Source organism: Silene latifolia, chromosome 9 (assembly GCF_048544455.1).
Source record: "Silene latifolia isolate original U9 population chromosome 9, ASM4854445v1, whole genome shotgun sequence".
NCBI classification, from domain to species: Eukaryota; Viridiplantae; Streptophyta; class Magnoliopsida; order Caryophyllales; family Caryophyllaceae; genus Silene; species Silene latifolia.
Window position 1 is genome coordinate 84,891,202 of NC_133534.1, and position 5,352 is coordinate 84,896,553.

Consider the following 5,352-nt stretch of genomic DNA (forward strand, 5'->3'; position numbering starts at 1 on the left):
AAAATGGGAACAATAGAATGAGAACACCTCAATGGTACCGAGGTGTGAGTCCTCTAATGGGGCTAGGACTACTTCAACAATGATCAAAATGAAATAAAATATAAAGAGAGAAATAGACAAACCATGAGAGTGTAGGAGTCTCCAAGGCTTGCTAATCTTCCATCATGCTATCACCATCACTTCCCTCATGAGAAGTGGTCACATTGCCACTTTCCTTGTCATTTGCTTCTTCACTTTCTTCCTCATCTTCATCTTCACCATCCTTTTCTCCTTCACTTGCTTCTTCCTCAATATTATCATCAACTTCTTCATCATTTCCAACAACCTCATTGTCACCCAAAACGACCCTAGATGCACCCGGAAATAAGACTTCTCTATCCGCCCAACTACGCAAAGGACAAGATGGATCAAGTAGTCCTTGCCTAGCTAAATGTAGGAGGGGTGGATATTGAGCCAAGTAGGCATTTTTCCGATCTTCATAGGCTTGCTTGTGCATTGCTTGCATGAGAAGAGTCACATAGTCTTTCCCAACTTCAACTCCTTCCGGCTTGCACTCTTCATACTTAAAGGGGTAAGGTGGTATGACAATGGAAGAGGTGGGCATTTCAAGATCACCCTTTTGTTGTTGAATGATATACTCGGCTTCTTTGGAAAGGGGAAGTAGATAATTGGTCCGGTGGACGCTTAGACGGCAAATCTTTGAAGGCAAGGTGAACGATCTAGCTTCACTAGTGAGCCATCCATACTTAGTGTCAAGGGGGTTATGGGCAACCCACTTGAACTTGTGAATCATAGTATGCATATCAACATGATGGCCACCCTCCTTTGCTTTGTACTTGTTATCCTTATTGAAGTTAGGATCAAAGTGCTTGGCTAGGAGTGTGACTAGGCCGCCATTGATAATAACGGTCGTGCCCTTCTTCCCACAATCAATATTGAGCCATCTATCTACCAAGAGCCTCAAAGAATTGTAAGGCTTGGTGTGAACTCTTCCGATATTCAAAGCCGATTCAAAGAGAATAAAATCAAGTCTTGTGAAATGGTTGGTATCTTTCCTAGCAATTATGGTGTTACCCACGACCTTGTGCCATACTCTTATGCCTGGATGGTGGACCAAAAGAGCACGACTCGCATGAAAATCCTCAAATTTCTTCCCGGAGATTGCCTCCCAAAGAGGTTCGGGGTCATACTTTCCATAACTCTTAAAATAACTCGGTTCATCACTAAGACCCAAAATTTCACCCAATTCCCTAAAGGTAATGCGTCTACTAACATTAGCTAGACAAAACTCGAGATTCTCCCTATTCTCAACTTTGGTGACTTTCAATGAACTTAAAAATTCCAAGCTAAGGGAGGGGTATGTCAATTCCCTTGTTTCAAACAATTTCTTCAACCCCATGGCATTGAAAAAGGCTTTTGTTTGTTCAAGAACACCCAATGTTTTTAAGGTATCTTCACATATGAATTTGGTGGATTGTAATGACTTCATAGCAAACTTGACAAAGGTATTTCTATGGGTATCGGAAATAAAAGTTACCTCCGGATAATGCAAAAGTTGATCAATTACCGGAGTAGAAGGTGTTGTTGCTCCCATAGAAGGTTGTTGTTGTTGTTGCACTTCCAAGTTTGGTGTTGCTACCACCATAGCCAATGCTTTTTTGTTTGAAGAGCCTTTTGCCTTTGTGAGAGTGCCTTAGCCTTTGGTGCCTTTGTTGCCTTTGTTGCTCCCTTAGTCCTTGCCATTGATGAACTAACCAAGAAAAGAATGAAAAATCTTCAATTTGTAGTATGTCCAAATCGATTTGAAGGTGAAAGGCTTTGCCTTTATGAAATGAAAAATCGACTCAAAGGTTGAAGATTTTGTGCTTGGTTTTGATTTTTATTGAGGAAGGAGTGATTGATTTGTTGTTGGAAGGATGGTTTGATTTGTATTTGGTGAATGTTGTTGAGGGTTTTTGTTTTTGTGATGGAGAGGATGAGGGTTTTGATGTTGTGGGTAGTGTTTATGAATGAATGAATGAATGAATGAAGGTGGGAGGGGTTTTAAAGACACCGAAATTTTCGAATCTGCAGGGGCAATCCGTGCGGATTCTGCCCAATCCGTGCGGATTTTGCTCTTTCTGAACTTTGCAAAACTCGCCTAAAGACGGGCGGATTTGTGACAATCCGCTCGGATTTGCTTAACACGGGACGGGCGGATGTGCTTAAAGACGGACGGATTTCAGTCCAGAAAATTTTCCTTGTTTTCCTCAGCTGCAAAGACGGACGTCTTTCTTACTAGACGGACGGATTCTACAAGACGGGCGGATTCTTCACAGGACGCCCGGATTCAGTCACAGTCAAGAAATTTTCAAAATTCAGCTCAGTTCAGGACGGGCGTCTTTTCTGCAATACGCTCGGATTCTTCAAGACGGGCGGATTCTCTGGAATCCGCTCGGATTCTTCCCCTGTGTACACGGATTCAGTTCCATCCGTGCACACTGCATTTTCCATACCGTTCTTCCATTCTTTCTTCAAGTCTTGTGTTCGTCATTGTGGGGGCACTACTAAGGCATGGATAGCCTAGGCAATTGCCATCCCCACACTAAGCTAAAAGCACTACGCATCAATTGAAATCGTTAGTCCCTCCCTCACTTTCTCTCAAACATGACAATTATTTTGATCAAAGTAAATAAAAATCCAAAGATGACAAAAATGCAATACAAGAATTGAAATGTAAGTTAGGGAGTTAGAAATATTTACAAGTGGTGGTTTAGGGAGGACTCCACCAAACTCTCATTCTTGATGAGATGTCAAGGGGGCATGTCCAAGGTGTTGTTGATGTTGCTCAACACCTTGAAGAAGTAATCAAAAGCTTGTTCATTATCATGGTAGAGGTTCTCAATAGACCTTGGCCCTTGTTGTTGGTCTTGATCGATGGCATTACCAATGTAGGGATTAAAAATCCCTTCAAACTCGTCGTCCCAAAGACCACAAACTTCATTGAGTTGATCATTGAAAATCTCTTGCTTAGATGGAGACAATTCTCCCAATTTCTTCTCTTGGCCAATGAGGCCATCCTCTTCTTCCTTGGTTGATTTTGATGGGCTTTGCAAGCTCTCCTTGTCACAATTCACTTGCTCTTTGAATGGAGCATCTTCAATTTTCTTCTTCCATTGGAGTTCCGATTTCTTCCTTTCATCCTTTCGGCTATAATGATCAATCATGAAACATGGTTCATGCAAACGGGGAGCTCTCATAGTCTTGTCAAGATTAAAAGTTATGCTTTCATCTCCCACTTCTAGAGTGAGCTCACCATGTTTCACATCAATCAACGCACCGGCAGTGTGTAGGAAAGGTTATCCTAGGATGATTGGAATGTTGGAATCTACCTCCATATCAACAATGACAAAGTCCACCGGGATGAAAAACTTCCCAATTCGCACGGGGACATCTTCCCATATCCCTAACGGTGTCTTCGTCGATCTATCGGCCATTTGGAGTGTGATATTGGTGCATTTAAGCTCTCCCATCCCCAACCTTTTACTTACCGAGTACGGCATGACACTCACACTAGCCCCTAGATCACATAAGGCTTTGTTGATCGTTGTGTCGCCAATGGTACACGGTATTGAGAAGCTTCCCAGATCCTTTAACTTTGGAGGTGAACTCCCTTGAAGTATTGCACTACTCACCTTAGTGAAGGCGATAGTCTCAAGCTTCCGGATCGACTTCTTCTTTGTGAGGATATCTTTCATGTATTTCGCATAGGCCGGAACGTGATTGATTAATTCCGTGAAAGAAATTGAGACTTCCAAATTCTTCACAATTTCCATGAACTTTCCAAGTTGATCATCAAATTTGGGCTTGGCTTGACGACTTGGAAAAGGAAGTCTAATCACAATGGGCTCCTTCTCCTTGGCCTTGTCTTCATTTTTCTTTGAACTTGCTTCTTTTGATGATTCTCCATCTTTGGAGTTTTGCACAATTTCTTCCTTTTCACTAACTTCCACAACTTCATCCTCAACTTGCTTCTTCGGTGCTTCATACCTTGTACCACTTCTCAAATGAATGGCACTAACCGTTTCATGTCTAGGGGGATTACTTTGAGGTGGTAATTGCCCCTTTTGTCTTTGTGAGCTTGAAGATGCTAGTTGAGTCAATTGTGTTTCCAACATCTTGGTGTGAGCTAGAATGTTGTTGATGGTGGTTTCCTTTGCTTGGCTATCTTTTTGCATTTGAGTGAAAAATTCTTGTTGATTCTTTTGCATTTGGAGGACCGCTTTTTGGACATCAAAACCTTGGTCATTTTGGTGATTGTATGGATTTTGATTTTGGTAACCTTGGTTTTGATTGTAAAAGGGTCTTTGATTTTGGTTTCTCATGGGTGGTGGAGTGTATGTTGTTTGAGGGTTTTGAACATTTTGGCTTTTGTATGAGAGATTTGGATGGAATTTGGTGTTTTCATTGTAAAAGTTGGAATAAGGGGTACCACTCTTGTATGCTTGGAAAGCATTCACTTGTTCATTTGTTCCCCTACATTCACCTTGGTCATGTCCCAAAGTTCCACAATTCTCACATATCCCACTTGGGATTGATGAGGATGCCGTCATGGCATTAACATGATGCTTTGATGATTTTGAGTTTTCCTCAAGTCTAGCCATGGCTTGTTCAAACTTCAAGTTGATTGTGTCAATGTGAGCACTAAGTTGAGCACCCAATTGAGTAACGGAGTCCACTTCATGCTTTCCTCCTCTAGTAGCCTTGCGAGGTCTACTATATTGTGAGTTATGGACCGCCATTTCCTCAATCTTGTTCCATGTTTGATTGTCATCAACTTCGGTGAACATTCCATTTGATCCCATATTGAGAATGTTCATATAATCTTCATATAAACCATTCCAAAATTGTTGTACCAAAAACCATTCGCTAAGTCCATGGTGAGGACATGAGCGACAAATTTCCTTGAACCGCTCCCAAGCTTCATACAAAGACTCTTCATCCCTTTGCTTAAAACCCGTAATTTGAGCTCTTAGCATGTTAGTCTTTTCCGGTGGGTAGAATTTTTTGTAGAAAGCTAGAGCCAACTTCTTCCAAGAATCTATTCCAAGGGTGGCCTTATCAAGGCCCTTCTACCATTGCTTCGCGGTGCCGATTAAGGAAAAAGGAAATAAGACCCATCTAATTTGGTCTTGAGTCACGCCCGTTTGAGAGATAGCATCACAATAGTCGCAAAAGGTTTCCATATGAGAATAAGGGTCCTCACTAGGCAAACCCCGAATTGGCTCCTCTCAACTAATTGGATGAAGGCGGACTTGGTAATAAAATTTCCGGTTAGATGTTGCGGTGTAGGAGTACCATTTGGTAGATTCT

At 41.8% G+C, this 5,352-nt stretch overlaps 1 non-coding gene across 1 annotated transcript; it reads left to right on the plus strand.

Moving 5' to 3' along the window:
- The first annotated feature begins 4,911 nt into the window (after window positions 1-4,911).
- On the plus strand, window positions 4,912-5,018 carry LOC141603007 (small nucleolar RNA R71). The gene has a single exon (XR_012524907.1). It is a non-coding gene; the product is annotated as a small nucleolar RNA R71 (small nucleolar RNA).
- Window positions 5,019-5,352: the final 334 nt, after the last annotated feature.